Genomic DNA, 16,366 nt, shown 5'->3' with positions numbered 1-16,366 from the left:
ATGATTCTCGCTCCAACTCAAGGCGCGGAGAGTTCCATCGCCATGCTCGTCCTCATGAACGTCCGCAACAAGAACAAGCCCACGTGGATGCTCAAGACCAAGGTCATCAAGATCCACCAAGGCGTGACCTCCGGAACCATCCTCGCCATGACCAAAGGGGCCGAGGGCAACCACAACATGATCAAGATGAGAGGGCCATAATTGGGCAACGCCAACAACCTCGCCAAGACCCGCAACAACATCCTCAACATGAGCCAAGTGAAGCAAGTGTTCACCTCCAACGCCAACCCAATGCTATGGTTGGTCGTGGAAGACCTCCTCTACCACCTCAAGTCGCAAGAGATGAAGGCATCCGTCCTCGCCGAAGGAACATGGAAGATGAAGAGAATATGTATGGAAAGCTCAAGTTCAACATGCCCAAGTTCAAGGGTGAAGACGACGCCGAGGCCTACCTCTCATGGGCACTCAAGGTTGACCAGATCTTCCGCATCCATAACTACTCCGGTGCCAAGAAAGTAGCCATGGCCTCCCTCGAGTTTGAAGATTATGCCAACACTTGGTGGGAACAAGTTGTCACTCTTAGGGAAGAAAAGGGTGATCCTCCAATTGATACTTGGGAAGACATGAAGGAGGAGATGGAAGCTCGCTTTGTCCCTAAACACTACAAGACCGATCTCTTCAACAAGCTCCAAAAATTGAAGCAAGGTACCAAGACCGTTGAGGAATTCTTCAAGGAGATGGAGTTAACCATGATGCGAGCAAACATCCAAGAGTCCGAGAACCAAACCATCGCTAGGTTCTTCAATGGCCTCAACTACCCCATCAAGAGGATTGTGGAGTTCCAACAATACTCCAACATGGTTGAGTTGGTTCACCAAGCTTCCAAGGCCGAGCGTCAAGTGAATGAGGACATCAAGTACTCGAAGTCCAAGCAATACTTCGCCTCCAAGCTTGCCACATCAACTCCTACAACAAGTGTCAAGCCAACCGCATCCTCTACACCTTCCAAGCAACCTTCCATACAAAGTCGCATGAAGCAAACGGTATCCTCCACCGCCTCCTCTAAGGCCTCTATGGGACCCTCCAATGTCACTTGCTTCAAGTGTGGCACCCAAGGCCACAAGTCCTTTGAGTGCAAGAACACCACGGTCATGATCACTATGGAGAATGGTGACATAGAAACTCTAAGTGAAGGTGAATATGAAGCCCTAGTGCAAGCCGCCGTTGCTAATGAGGAAGAGTATGATGAAGAAAGTGGAGAAGACCCCCTCTTATGCACACATGATCCAAGCCCTTCTCTTGTGGTCACTCGAGTGCTCACCACTCAACCCCAAGCTATGGAAGACCAAAGATGCAACATCTTCCAAACGCGTGCCGGCATTGGTGGCAAGTCTATCAAGGTCATCATCGATGGTGGGAGTTGCCACAACTTGGCAAGCACCGAGCTATGTGAGAAGCTCAACCTCACGCTTCGCAAGCATCCTCATCCATACCATGTCCAATGGTTGAGTGACAAGGGCAATGTCAAGATTCAACACACCGTCACCGTCAACTTCAAGATAGGACCCTATGAAGACACCGTCGAGTGTGATGTGGTGCCTATGACCGTGTGCCACATGTTGCTTGGCCGCCCATGGCAATTTGACAAGAAGGCCATACATGATGGTTTCTCCAATGCATACACCTTCAAGGTCAAGGACAAGAAGTTCGAGCTTCGCCCAATGACTCCTAGCCAAATCATCGCCGACAATGCGAAGGCTTTAGCGAGGGCACAACACCACATCCACCATAGTGAGTTGAGAGGAGAGGGAGCTACCCACCAAAAAGAGAGTGAGCACCACCACCCACATATGAGTGAGAGAAAGAGTGTCCTCCTAACCACCAAAAGCGAGTGGAGAGAAGTGAAAGACAACCCATCCACCACCATACACTTCGTGCTCATTTGCAAGGGCCTCTCGTCGGAGACTAATGACTTAACCAACATTCCTTCGTCTTTGTTGTCTCTTTTGAAGGAGTTCCAAGACGTCTTCCCCGACGAGCTACCCCATGGACTACCACCGCTTCGGGGCATCGAGCATCGCATCGACCTCATACCCGGCGCTCCCCTACCAAACCGCGCCGCCTACCGCACCAACCCCGAGGATACCAAGGAGATCCAACGCCAAATTCAAGACCTCCTCGCTAAAGGGTATGTCCGAGAAAGCCTTAGCCCTTGTGCCGTTCCCGTCATTCTTGTGCCTAAACCGGATGAGACGCAACGGATGTGTATGGATTGCCGCCCTATCAATGCCATTACCGTCCGTTATCGACATCCCATTCCGCGTTTAGATGACATGCTTGATGAATTGAGTGGTGCCACCATTTTCTCGAAGATTGATTTGCGTAGTGGCTACCACCAAATTCGCATGGCAATTGGTGATGAATGGAAGACGGCATTCAAGACCAAGCTTGGTCTCTATGAATGGCTCGTCATGCCGTTTGGTCTCTCCAATGCTCCTTCCACTTTCATGCGTCTTATGAATCACATTTTGCGACCTCTCATTGGCAAGAGCGTGGTTGTCTATTTTGATGATATCCTCATCTATAGCAAAAATCTCGAGGACCATGTTCAACATGTGAGAGAAGTCTTATGCATCTTGCGCCACGAGAAGCTCTTTGCCAACCTTCCAAAATGCCATTTCGCTCAAAACAAATTGGTTTTTCTTGGTTTCGTGGTTTCCGCCAACGGGATTGAAGTTGATTCTTCCAAAGTTGAGGCCATCCACAATTGGCCCACTCCCACAAATGTTGGTCAAGTTAGAAGCTTCCATGGACTTGCCGGATTTTACCGCCGCTTTGTGAAAGATTTCAGCACCATTGCTTGCCCTTTAAACGAGCTTACAAAAAAGAATGTTCCATTTGTTTGGGGCAAAGCACAACAAAAAGCTTTTGATGAATTGAAAAAGAGACTCACCGAGGCACCACTACTTGCTCTTCCCGATTTTGCCAAAACATTTGAGATAGAATGCGATGCGAGTGGCCTTGGGATCGGTGGTGTTCTCATGCAAAATGGAAAACCCGTGGCATACTATAGCGAGAAGTTGGATGGCGCACGCCTCAACTATCCTATATATGACAAGGAGCTTTATGCTTTGGTTCGTGTTCTTGAAGTTTGGCAACACTACCTTTGGCCAAAAGAGTTTGTTATCCATTCGGATCATGAGTCCTTGAAGTATTTGAAAAGTCAACACAATTTGAACAAGAGACATGCTAAGTGGGTTGAGTTCATCGAGTCCTTCCCTTATGTTATCAAATACAAAAAGGGCAAGGAAAATGTGGTTGCGGATGCACTTTCCCGCAAGATTACTCTCCTACTCACCCGCTTGGAGTTTCACATTTTGGGTCTTGAGGAGATAAAAGAACTTTACCCTTCCGATTCTTTCTTTGGACCAATCTTTGAAAAGTGTTCCATTGACCGAGGTTTTGATGATTTCTACTTGCATGATGGCTACTTGTTTAAAGCTAACAAAGTTTGCATACCCGAGTCTTCTCTTCGTAAGTTGCTTTTGCAAGAGTCACATGGAGGTGGCCTCATGGGTCATTTTGGACGCGACAAGACTCTTTCGATGCTATCCACACACTATTATTGGCCACGCATGAAGCGAGACGTGGAGCGCCTTTGCAACCGTTGCACCACTTGTTTACAAGCTAAGTCAACATCCAATCCCCATGGTCTTTACATGCCTTTACCCATTCCATATGCACCTTGGTCGGATATAAGAATGGACTTTGTGTTAGGCTTACCAAGAACAAAGCATGGGCATGATTCAATCTTTGTGGTAGTGGATAGGTTCTCAAAAATGGCTCATTTCATACCATGTCATAAGAGCGATGATGCTTCACACATTGCTTCATTGTTTTTCAGGGAAGTGGTTCGCCTACACGGAATACCGGCAAGCATTGTGTCGGATCGAGACGTCAAGTTCATGAGTTATCTATGGAAGTCGCTCATGGCCAAGTTTGGAGTGAAGCTCTTATTCTCATCGTCCTCGCACCCTCAAACCGATGGACAAACCGAAGTGGTCAATCGAAGCCTCTCCACACTCCTCCGCACACTTGTGAAGAAAAACTTGAAGTCATGGGAAGAGTGCCTCCCCCACGCGGAGTTCGCCTACAATAGAGCCAAACACTCCACAACATTACGGAGTCCCTTCATGGTCGTCTATGGATTCGAACCTCCAACGGCACTCGACATCCTTCCACTCCCTCTTCATCAAAGGACCAACATGGACTTCGACGAGCGCACCACCGCCATGAAGAAACTACATGAAGAAACAAGAGCAACCATACAAGACCATGTCCTTCGCCAAGCTAACCGCCTCAACGCAAAGAAGAAAGAACGAGTGTTTGAAGAAGGAGACCTAGTTTGGGTTCACCTAAGGAAAGAAAGGTTCCCTCAAGAACGCAACTCCAAGCTCAAGCCAAGAGGAGATGGCCTTTCAAGGTACTCAAGCGCATCAACAACAACGCCTACGTCATCGACATACCAACATCCAAGTACTTGGTGAGCAACACTTTCAACATCTCGGACCTCTCCCCACATCATGGAGATGAGGAGGAACAAGAGTCGAGGACGACTCTCTCCCAAGGGGGGGGGGAGATGATGTAGCCCCGCTCACCAACGACACTACATCAAGGCCAACAAGTCCCCCAAGTGGACCAATGACAAGGGCTCGAGTTAAAGCTCTACACGACAAGGTGAACTCGCTCCTCACTTCCCTCGACCTAGATACCCCATTGGATGGAATGCTACCTCATGCCGAAACCCTTTGTGTCATTAGGTACGTGGAGCATCAAGATCACGGAGAGGACGGTACGTCATGGTCAAGGGAAGGAGAGGAGCAGCTGATCGAGAAGATGTACACGGAGCTGGACTGGAAGTCGCCCGAAGAGCGCAAGGAAGAGAAGAGGGACGTCCGGTCCAGAACCCGGTCAGACCGGCTTCCTGACCGGGCCACCCGGTCCCCAGCCCGGACTGACCGGCCTCCTGACCGGGCCGCCCGGTCCAAACCGGATTTGGCGCTCGTGCCATCCGGGCAACATCCCGGGGCCTCGGAACCTCGTCCGGTTGACGCCCGGTCACAGGCCCAGTCAGGACCGGCCCGCCCGGTCATAGGCCCGGTCTGACCGGCTCCCTGACCGGCCTGCACGACTTAAGTTATATTTTCGGCCCAAACTTACCTTTTCGGCCTGTGACGCCTTGTAAGACTATATAAGCACCCCAAGCACCCCTTTAGCTCTAAGACCCCGTGTGTGGCCCGATCTTGCGGATTGACTTCGAAACCAAGCGGGAGAGATGGGAAAACGCGAGGGGGACGAAGAACACGATGAACTCCGAGACTCACGCACACACACCAACCCGATACACCCGATGCTTACCTCCGTGGCTCGATGGACCACGCCAATAGAATCTCCGTGGAAGAGGCACGAGGCAGAATTCCCGGAGAGAGATTGGGATTGGAGAGAATGAACTTGGGGAGGGAGAGAGAGTATCTAGTACTAGAATCTCACTCCACAAATTCAAAGTCAACAACCAAGGTGCCTTGATTACAGAGGGATGATACCCAAGGGAGACTAAGCTCAAAGGTAGGTTTGAGTTCTAAACAAGTCTAAAGAGCTAAAGGGGTGCTTGGGGTGCTTATATAGTCTTACAAGGCGACACAGGCCGAAAAGGTAAGTTTGGGCCGAAATTATAACTTAAGTCGTGCAGGCCGGTCAGAGATCCGGTCAGACTGGTCTCGTGGACCGGCGGCCGGTCAGGGATCCGGTCAGACCGGGTCTGTGACCGGGTGGTCCGGTCCGGACCCGGGCCTGTGACCGGGCGCCGACCGGACGAGGTCCCGAGGCCCCGGGATGTTATCCGGATGGCACCGGTTGGTAGCCCGGTTGTGATCCGGGTGGCCCGGTCAGGCGGCCGGTCGACCGGATTCTGAGCCGGGTGGCCCGGCCGCAGTCCCGGCCGACCGGGTTCTGGACCGGCCGTCCGTCTTCTCTTCCTTGCGCTCTTCGGGCGACTTCGGGTCCAGCTCCGTGTACATCTTCTTGCTCAGCTGCTCCTCTCCTTCCCTTGACCATGGCGTAACGTCCTCTCCGTGATCTTGATGCTCCACGTACCTAATGACACAAAGGGTTTCGGCATGAGGTAGCATTCCATCCAATGGGGTATCTAGGTCGAGGGAAGTGAGGAGCGAGTTCACCTTGTCATGTATTGCTTTGGCTCGAGCACGAGTCATGGGTCCACTTGGGGGACTTGTTGGTCTTGGTGAGGAGGTGACCGAAGGCCACCCCGCATCATCTCCCCCCCCCTTGGGAGAGAGTCGTCCTCGACTCTTGTTCCTCCTCATCTCCATGATAGGGTGAAAGATCCGAGACGTTGAAGGTGTTGCTCACCAAGTACTTTGATGTTGGTATGTCGATGACGTAGGCGTTGTTGTTGATGCGCTTGAGGACCTTGAAAGGCCCATCTCCTCTTGGCTTGAGCTTGGAGTTGCGTTCTTGCGGGAACCTTTCTTTCCTTAGGTGGATCCACACGAGGTCTCCTTCTTCAAACACGCGTTCCTTTTTCTTGGCGTTGAGGCGGTTAGCTTGGCGAAGTACATGCTCTTGTATGGTTGTTCTTGTCTCTTCATGTAGTTTCTTGATGGCGGTGGTGCGCTCGTCGAAGTCCATGTTCGTTCTTTCATGAAGAGGTAGTGGGAGTATGTCGAGTGCCGTTGTAGGTTCGAATCCGTAGACGACCATGAAGGGACTCCTTGCGGTTGTGGAGTGCTTGGCTCGATTGTAGGCGAACTCCGCGTGGGGTAGGCAATCTTCCCATGACTTCAAATTTGTCTTCACAAGTGTGCGGAGGAGTGTGGAGAGGCTTCGATTGACCACTTCGGTTTGTCCATCAGTTTGAGGGTGCGAGGATGATGAGAACAAAAGCTTCACTCCAAACTTTGCCATGAGCGACTTCCATAGGTAACTCATGAACTTGACGTCTCGATCCGACACAATGCTTGCCGGTATCCCATGTAGGCGAACCACTTCCCTGAAAAACAACGAAGCAATGTGTGAAGCATCATCGCTCTTATGACATGGTATGAAATGAGCCATTTTAGAGAACCTATCCACTACCACAAATATTGAGTCATGACCATGTTTGGTGCGTGGTAAGCCAAGTACAAAGTCCATGCTTATGTCCGACCAAGGTGCATATGGAATGGGCAAAGGCATGTAAAGACCATAGGGATTGGAAGTAGACTTAGCTTGTAAGCACGTTGTACACCGGCGGCAAAGGCGTTCCACGTCGCGGTACATTCTTGGCCAATAGTAGTGGTGTGGGGACCCCGGACTAGCTGTCCGAAATACCCTGTTATGTATACAGTTCACGTTCCCATGATCAGTGTGTCGTGAACACATAACCGAACTGATATCAAATTACATCATCCTTTACAAAACGGAATAAGAAAAATTACAATAAGGTTACATGACCCATCTTTACATAATAGCCTCGAAGGGCCTAAACTAATCATCAGAGTAGCAGAATCACTTCAGCAGCGTAGAGCCCAAGTCATCTGCCTTAACCCTACAGGCAACTGACTGGGAAGACGTTCCTAGCTCGCATAGACGTCGTCAACTCCTTCTTCATCTGTCGAAGTCCTCCAGGTCTGGCCAAGTAAATAGCCAGGGACAAAGCCGTGAGTACATTTGAATGGTACTCGCAAACCATCAAGAAGGTGATAACAATTCTAACTAAAGAAGACAAGAGAGGAAGAATAGTTTCTCTGGTGGATATAGCATGTGAAAGAGAATCAGTTTCTCTTGTGGATATAGCATGTGAAAGAGAATCAGTTTCTCTTGTGGATATAGCATCCCACATCACAGTTGAAGGGGACACTAAGAAAGTCCTATGTCATCTCTATATCTTTGTTAAAGAAGAGTTCCTCTACATGAAACACTAGAAGGGTCACCCACTTTTGTTTTCCCTCGACCATCTCCACATGGTCGGTACAACATCTTTCCCGTACCCTTCCGGTACTTCCATCACACCTTTCCTTTGGAAATCATTTTAAAAACCAAAACTCGACACAGCTCTGTAACGGCCATCCCAACCGTCCATGACCGCGGACGCGGCTATTCGAATAGTTTTGACTCTGCAGAGTTTGCACACTTTCACCACAACTATCTGGATACCTATCGTGTGGGCATCATCCCCGCATAACGACATATGCCACGACGGATACCCGGACATAACCTTTCGCCCATTCGACTTAACACGAGGTCCTACCCTATGGAGTATGTACCTCCCCGGCACCGTGGCAGCTCACCCCCTCTTGAGCGTGGCTCCACCGCCAAGCCAGGAGACCCATAGTGTCTTCCGGACGGGTCAGCCCCGAAGGCCTCCCGTTATACTATTGTCCCAACCATGACAACCCGGACTCGGGGGTAACCGTACCCTTGTATAGTTGTGCGGTGCCTCATGCTAAGAAGAACAAACGTCAAGTTAAGCCCCGTGCCCACGTTGGAGTAGCTATGGTTGCGCTGTTTAGTTGTTCCGGGCGAATACAAAGAACCATGTGTCGTTTTTCTCAAAAACCCAAGTCACACACACTTTCCTCTTTCCATCCATCTTTGTCAAGATCCTTTCCTTTCATAAACCATACGCTTGGGTAAGATTGCCTCACCCAAGGTTTTCATTAACATTGACAACAAGGTAAACCTTGAGGGGTTCCCAACCTAAGGTTTCATGAGTTGAACTAATACAACACTATGGCCGAGATGAGTGTCATCACGCCATTGAGGGTATGAAAAAAAAGGTATTGGAGTGGATCATACTTGCTTGAGCTAAGCATGTATTATGAAAACACAAGAGGAAATATACATTCAGTTTTGTGGTGCTATCTAACCCAATCAATAGATAGGGATGAGAATTGACCAACACCAACACCATTAAGGGAATCAGGCATACTCATCACAATTTGAGAATACACCAAAAACATGGTATTGATACATCTACACTAGAAGGGGGGTGTAGTATGAATCTTGTCCCGAGGTGGAACATATTCAAGCTAAATATAGAAAACAAGTTGGATAGCAATGGCCATGATACCATACACCCAACCAATTACCAAGACCTTGACAAGATAAAACTACTAGAGGTACCATGCTTGCATCCAAGCATAGATGACAACAATATGGAGATCATCACACATAGAACCAAGATGCTATTGATAGCACAAGATGACATCCAGAGAGACATCATATCAGAGATCAAAAGATGGCTTGCCTTGGCTTATTTGTCCCTGGACTTCTTCAACTTCATCAATATAAGAATCCCGTCAATATAAATAAAATCCTTGTCCGAACCACTTCTTCTTCTCCGGAATTGTTCGCATCTATCGTCGGAAAATATAAAAGGAACACAATCAAACACATTGCACCAACAAAACAATTATTCAACAATCAACAAACAATAGCGAACCACTTTACTAAGTGCTATCATATCAAGAACTTATAGTTTCTTCAAATCATTTTAAAAGACAACCAAATTATCTTGCTTAACATAGGCATGAGAGCATCACAAATTAGCAATTGCCTCTCTGGCTATTGCTATGGCATAAACTAGTTATTCCCTGTTATATAACACCACAAAGAAGACAAGTGCATTGGTTTTTCATCAAAAACATTTATATTTTATTTTTAAATATTTTTGGAAAAGCTGAACTCATTTTCCTACTTTATTTTGCTCACAGAGCATTACACAAGTACATCAAGAAAAAATTATACCAATGGATAGCTATTCAAACAAAGCCTTATAAAAAAAATTGGATTCACTAAATTTGAAGTTATAAAAGATTTTTAATAATTAAAAAAACTGGCCAGAGGGACCAAAACAAAGTTTAATTCCTTATAAAATCTCAGATGCTCAATAAAATCTGAACTCTGGATATGATATTAGCAACACAAATATGAGTGTAGAAAAAGTGGTTTCATTCCAAAATAATATTTTAGGCTCCTGAAATAATTCCTCAAACACAGATTCTGAATAAACTTGTATTAAATACCATAACCTCATATTTTGACATAATATACTCAAACCAGTGCCAAAAGATGGGAATTAATATTTAGTTTACTAAAAAATTGGATTTGTATCAAAACTGGTTTTGAAACTCTTTATTTTGAATAAAACAGTGCTACTTTTGCATGTTTGTACCATTTTAAATTCCTAGGAAAATGTAGAATGGATCCTGGTCTAATTCTTGTCTGAGGTGGTTAATAAAACATTCAGAAGCATAAAAAAATTTGAATTACCTAATTTGGGTCCCATATGAATTTTTGGTGAATTAAAAGCTAGCATGTATGTCTGCAGTACACATAGAACAAGTTTTATTCACCAAAAATCGCACAAAAATCATAAAAATATGGGACCAGTGGCATTGGAAAGATATTTGAATTTGTGAACTAATGAAGTTGGTTTCACTTGATTTGGGTTAGTAAATCTCTAGTTATTAACATTTGAATGCCTCTGGTTTTAATACCATATAACAACAATTTGCAAAGTTCAAAATAATTAAATGGGCGGGAAAAGCTCGGGCCGTGCGGGGTTGCGAAGTGGGCCGGCCCAGTAGAGAATTCCAGGTGGAGGGTGAAGAAAAACGAAAAACAAAAGAAAAGGGAGGGGCCCAGGCGGGCCAGGCCATGCATGGGCCGACGTGGCCATGCAGGCTCACGCACGGAGCGATCGGGGCGTCTCCCTCCTCGCGATTCCACGCAGCGACGGGCGGCCGGGAAAAACAGGGATCGGCCAGGGGGTCTTACCGGCGGGATGCGGCGGCCGACGGCGGGGCTGGGCGGGGTAGCGGCGGGTCGGGGGCTTCCAGGGCGAGCTCGGTAGCTCCCCCTCCACCAACAGCGGCCTTTCCCAACGGTGTCTCCTCCGCAGACGCTCCCGGACAGGCAACGGCGGCGGCGGCTCCGGCGTTCCTGGGCGGCGGCGGGGCTCCGGTGGAGCAGCGGCGGGTCAAGGCCGTCCAGCGGCGCGCTCGGCGGCGCCTTCCTCGTCCTCCACGGCTCCTCCCGGCGCCGTTTCCTCCGCAGGTGTTCCCGGTCCGGTGAGGTTGCCGGCGGTCTCCGGCGAACCTGGGAGGCGCAGGGGTGTGGGTTAGGACGAGAAAACGACGGTGGAGAGGATAGACCAGAGAGGAACGAGCAAGGAGGTTGGGGGCGAGCTCCCCTTGCTCGCCACCCATACGGGTGACCACGCTGGCGTGTTTTACCCCGGCGAGCAGCAGGCAGAGAAGGGCCTCGGTGCTCTCTGTGTGGTGTCTGGGGTGGGAGGGGAAGTAGTGTGGGGAGAGGAGTGAGCTGAGGCGGGCCTTTTATAGGCAGGGGAGGCAACGGGAGTGGGAGCCGGCGGTGGAGATGGCCAATGGGTGGCCGGGGCTGGCGCCAGGGTGACGTAGGAGGGTGGGGGCGGGGTGACGTCATGCTGGAGACGTCAGCAAGGAGGGGAGGGGCGAGCGGGAAGGATGGGGTCGAGCGGGAGGCTCCCCGAGTCGCTGTTCTGGTTGTTTTTCCTCTCTGGCTCCGTTGGGGTTTAGCTTTGGGCCCCCTTTTGTGGGCTGCTTGACTAGGGCTGGTGGAAGGGTATGGAGAGGGTCCAGGGAAGGGTAGATGGGGTAGGTTTTTGGGCCAAGGAGGTGCAGGGGTTGAGGTGGTGCATGGGCACCATGGCCGGCCACAAAGAAGAGAAAAGGGGAGAGGGGTGATGCCCTCTAGGGTTTGCAAGGGTGATGGAAGGAAAAGAGAGAGGAGGGTTGGGGCATGGTGGTGTTGATGTACCATGGCCCGGTCATATGGAAAGGGAAGGAGAAAAGGTGGTGCAAGGTAGAGAGAGAGGAGTAGGTCACATACACATGCATGCATGCCATCCCTGGTATGGTCGGCTTATTTTTGCCAAAGTTGAGCAAGTGATCAAGTAAGTCCAACAAGAGGTGGTGTGGTGCTAGTGTTGTAGAGGTTAAAGTGATGAGTTGCAGATATTTGAGATAGTTTTGCAGAACTAGATATGGGGTTGGGGATCAATGGGTCAAAATGACCATGTTTGCATTGGCTCAAAATTTTCTTTTACCAAAGTGGTAATTGTAGAACATAGGGGTGAACAGAAGATGCCATGCCAAAAAGGAATCTATTTGGTAAGGTTTGGATCACATAAGAAGAGGATGGCCCTAATTGAAGGAATTTTATTTGAACTTGCATTAGAAAGAAGAAAATTTGGGTTAAAAGGTTCTAATTGCTAAACTAGTCCATGTCTAACTCTCTCATATTTTAAAATAAGCAAGGAAAAGAAATAACTTGCATATGTGCCATAAACAAGCATTTTGTTAAAACAAAGTAAGAAATGAAAAGATCTTATAGAAACATTTTTGGGTTGAAAAGGGATGGTATGAAGTAAAACACCACCCACATTTCCTATTTTAACTATTTGAAAAGCTTTGATAAAACTAGGATTATTTTTGTAGTGATAAAAGAGAAGAACCTTTAAATATGATTTTTGGTAAAAAAATATTTTGGGAGAAGTGATCTCAATGCTAGAGAAAGGCTACATAATGTAGAATAAAGGAAAACAAAAGATAAAACAGGAACAAGTGATCTAGTGCTGGGACTGTGGATAGGGTAGAAGATCAAGTAAGTATAAGAGTGGCAAGAATAGAATGGGACATGCACGACGTGGAAGTTGTAGAGGGTGTTGCATAGATGAGATCCGTGTATTGAGATCACCAATAACAGTTGTGGGTGCTAAGAGATCAACTGCCAAAGTTTGAACATTTTAAGCCTGCCAAAACATCTTATTGACTTGGCTTCAAAACCAACAAGGATAAGTTGGTAAAAGAGGGATATGGTTCAGGGCAAAGACATGGTTGGGAAGTTCTCATGATAAGGTAGTAGGTCTAGGGCCAAGTGCATTGTCTTAGATGGCAAGGGGTAGCTTAATCCAGGGGTTCCAAAATGGAACCTTAAACAGATTTTGGGACTTAGCCAAATTTATGATGCCTTAGGGTTTTGACTAGGGTAAGAGAGAAGGATTTATTAAGGAGTAGATGATCCCATGTTTTGAATTCAAGGATGATTTTACCACTAGAGGTGTTGTTCTTTGAGGTAGCTCAAGACAAAACTCAACAAGCAAATCAAGACAATTCATCTACCAGCAGATCAAAGCATTTCATTATAACAAACAGATCAAGGCAATTCATCTTAATTAGTCTATGGAAAAAGTTTTTGTTCCCCCTGATTTTTGCACTAAGGATAAATAAACAAGGTTGCAAAAGTTGGGGTGTTACAGATCTTCCACCCTTAAAATAATCTCGTCCCGAGATTACTAAGCGTAGGACTAGAGGGGTTGTAAAGTTTAACTAAAGTTAGACTCCATTCTTCTGTAGATGTGCCATTGTTGAGAAGGTCGTTGCTTCATCTTCTGCGAGACATGATGGATTCCTGCCGATGGCGAGCTTCATAAAGAGGTTGACTACCCCATGCAGATGTTAGATCTGTAGCTTCTAAGCGATCCTTGTGGGGGTTCAAGATCCTGGGAGAGTTAGTGCACTCCAGCGGTGCTTTAGCAGGGTTCAAAACTTTTTAGAGTTAACTTTAAATTTTAGTGGAAGACGGAGTCTTCCACCCTTAAGGTTTTTCATTGGGCTTTTTGGAAAAACTCAGAGCTCCTGCCTTGTAGTCCTGCCTGGGGCTTCTGAAGAAGTCGTCGATCTTCCGTATTCAGTTGAAGAATCTTCAGGAGAGAAATGTAGACCACGGCTTCAAAAGGCACTCACGGTGTTTACTAAACCTTATAACGCGCGGTAAGTTAGTAAGTCGATGAAGCGCCTGGTTGTTGTCCATATGAAGCAGTAACAAAGGTCGTCGAAGGCAAATCTTCAGCATGAGGGTCGGTGTTGACTTATACCAGTTAAGAAGTGAGCGGGTAAATTACACCTAATCTTGAGTCTTGAGGTATCTTCATGAGCTTCACTTGATGAGGACCAGATGAACCATGTGATGTAGCTTGGCTTGGACGCTATTGCCCTCTCAGGTTGTTAGACGGTGTGTTAGAGGGTAGTCTCAAAAAGTTATCCTCGAAGTTAGCGCGATTATAATCCAAGGTTAGACAAAGTTAGTATGTCTTATTGCAGAGGTGCAGTCACTCTTGAAGGTAGGGGATTTTGTCTTCTCGGATTAGTAGAGATGCTTCAGCTGATCTTGAAAGTAGTTGGCGTAGATAGGGGTCTGGGTCAGTTTCTTTGACGGTTGAGAATCGATGGTTAACAGGGTTAAATTATCCTTTTAGCTAGCAGTTAGTACTTTATCGACGAGGTTCGTGAGATGAAAACATATTAGGGAGGCTTTCTAAGCTAGGTTATCACACCAAGAGTGTTTTTCAAACTAAAACACCAAAACAATCATACACACAACAAACAGATAAAAACACTCAAGGCAGCACACTAGGAAACAACAAGCAATCATCATACCAGATAAGGCACTATAAGCATCTAGGGATGCCTAATACGCAGGGGTAGCTCAATCAAAGCGATTGAGTTTGTCCTATCCATCCTATTGGTTTGGGGCTGGTCACATATGTTGGCGTCTTCAGCTTGTTGACATCGTCTTCAACAAGGATTCTCGAAGCAGAGGGTGGTGATGCGGCCTGGTGTTGAGTCGTCGATGTTGAGGTAGAGGATAAAACTGTGTAGTCTTCTTGCTCAACATCCCAGGGACGTGAGGTCTTCAAAGGGGTAGCTGTTGAGGTGCTCCTGAAGTCGAGATATTCTCGTGGCTGGCCTAAAAATTACTAGTCAAGAATTGAGGACTCGATCCCTGGCGACTGCAAAAGTGCTAGTACATGGAGGAACAAGGTCAGCTCCTTGACACACTTTGGTGACAACCAAAGACATGATCTTATTATTCTTTTATATACACACTAAGTCGGCCTCCAATCTTCAATAGCTGTCGTTGGAGATTCATGAGTCTGCCTGAAGGATTGATGTATCTTTGAGTTCGAGTCTCCGGTCTGAGTTGGGGACATCGTCCAATATGTAGGTTTGAAGTGGATGAGACAATAGAGTAAGAATTTTCAAGCACTTCTATAAAGCGGAGAGATAAGAATTTAGAAGTTTTGAAGAAACAAGAGGAGTAGAAGCTATGCTTCCGACTAAAGAAAGAATTTGTTTGGTAAATAGTTTTTCCCAAGTACTTGTTTCCTAACTAACGTCCATGCTAACTAAGGTCTCCTACAGTCAGGATAGCTCTGATACCAGCTCTGTGGGGACCCCGGACTAGCTGTCCGAAATACCCTGTTATGTATACAGTTCACGTTCCCATGATCAGTGTGTCGTGAACACATAACCGAACTGATATCAAATTACATCATCCTTTACAAAACGGAATAAGAAAAATTACAATAAGGTTACATGACCCATCTTTACATAATAGCCTCGAAGGGCCTAAACTAATCATCAGAGTAGCAGAATCACTTCAGCAGCGTAGAGCCCAAGTCATCTCCCTTAACCCTACAGGCAACTGACTGGGAAGACGTTCCTAGCTCGCATAGACGTCGTCAACTCCTTCTTCATCTGTCGAAGTCCTCCAGGTCTGGCCAAGTAAATAGCCAGGGACAAAGCCGTGAGTACATTTGAATGGTACTCGCAAACCATCAAGAAGGTGATAACAATTCTAACTAAAGAAGACAAGAGAGGAAGAATAGTTTCTCTGGTGGATATAGCATGTGAAAGAGAATCAGTTTCTCTTGTGGATATAGCATGTGAAAGAGAATCAGTTTCTCTTGTGGATATAGCATCCCACATCACAGTTGAAGGGGACACTAAGAAAGTCCTATGTCATCTCTATATCTTTGTTAAAGAAGAGTTCCTCTACATGAAACACTAGAAGGGTCACCCACTTTTGTTTTCCCTCGACCATCTCCACATGGTCGGTACAACATCTTTCCCGTACCCTTCCGGTACTTCCATCACACCTTTCCTTTGGAAATCATTTTAAAAACCAAAACTCGACATACCGTAACGGCCATCCCAACCGTCCATGACCGCGGACGCGGCTATTCGAATAGTTTTGACTCTGCAGAGTTTGCACACTTTCACCACAACTATCTGGATACCTATCGTGTGGGCATCATCCCCGCATAACGACATATGCCACGACGGATACCCGGACATAACCTTTCGCCCATTCGACTTAACACGAGGTCCTACCCTATGGAGTTTGTACCTCCCCGGCACCGTGGCAGCTCACCCCCTCTTGAGCGTGGCTCCACCGCCAAGCCAGGAGACCCATAGTG

This window comes from Lolium perenne, chromosome 5 (assembly GCF_019359855.2).
Source record: "Lolium perenne isolate Kyuss_39 chromosome 5, Kyuss_2.0, whole genome shotgun sequence".
NCBI classification, from domain to species: Eukaryota; Viridiplantae; Streptophyta; class Magnoliopsida; order Poales; family Poaceae; genus Lolium; species Lolium perenne.
This window is presented reverse-complemented; position numbering follows the sequence as displayed.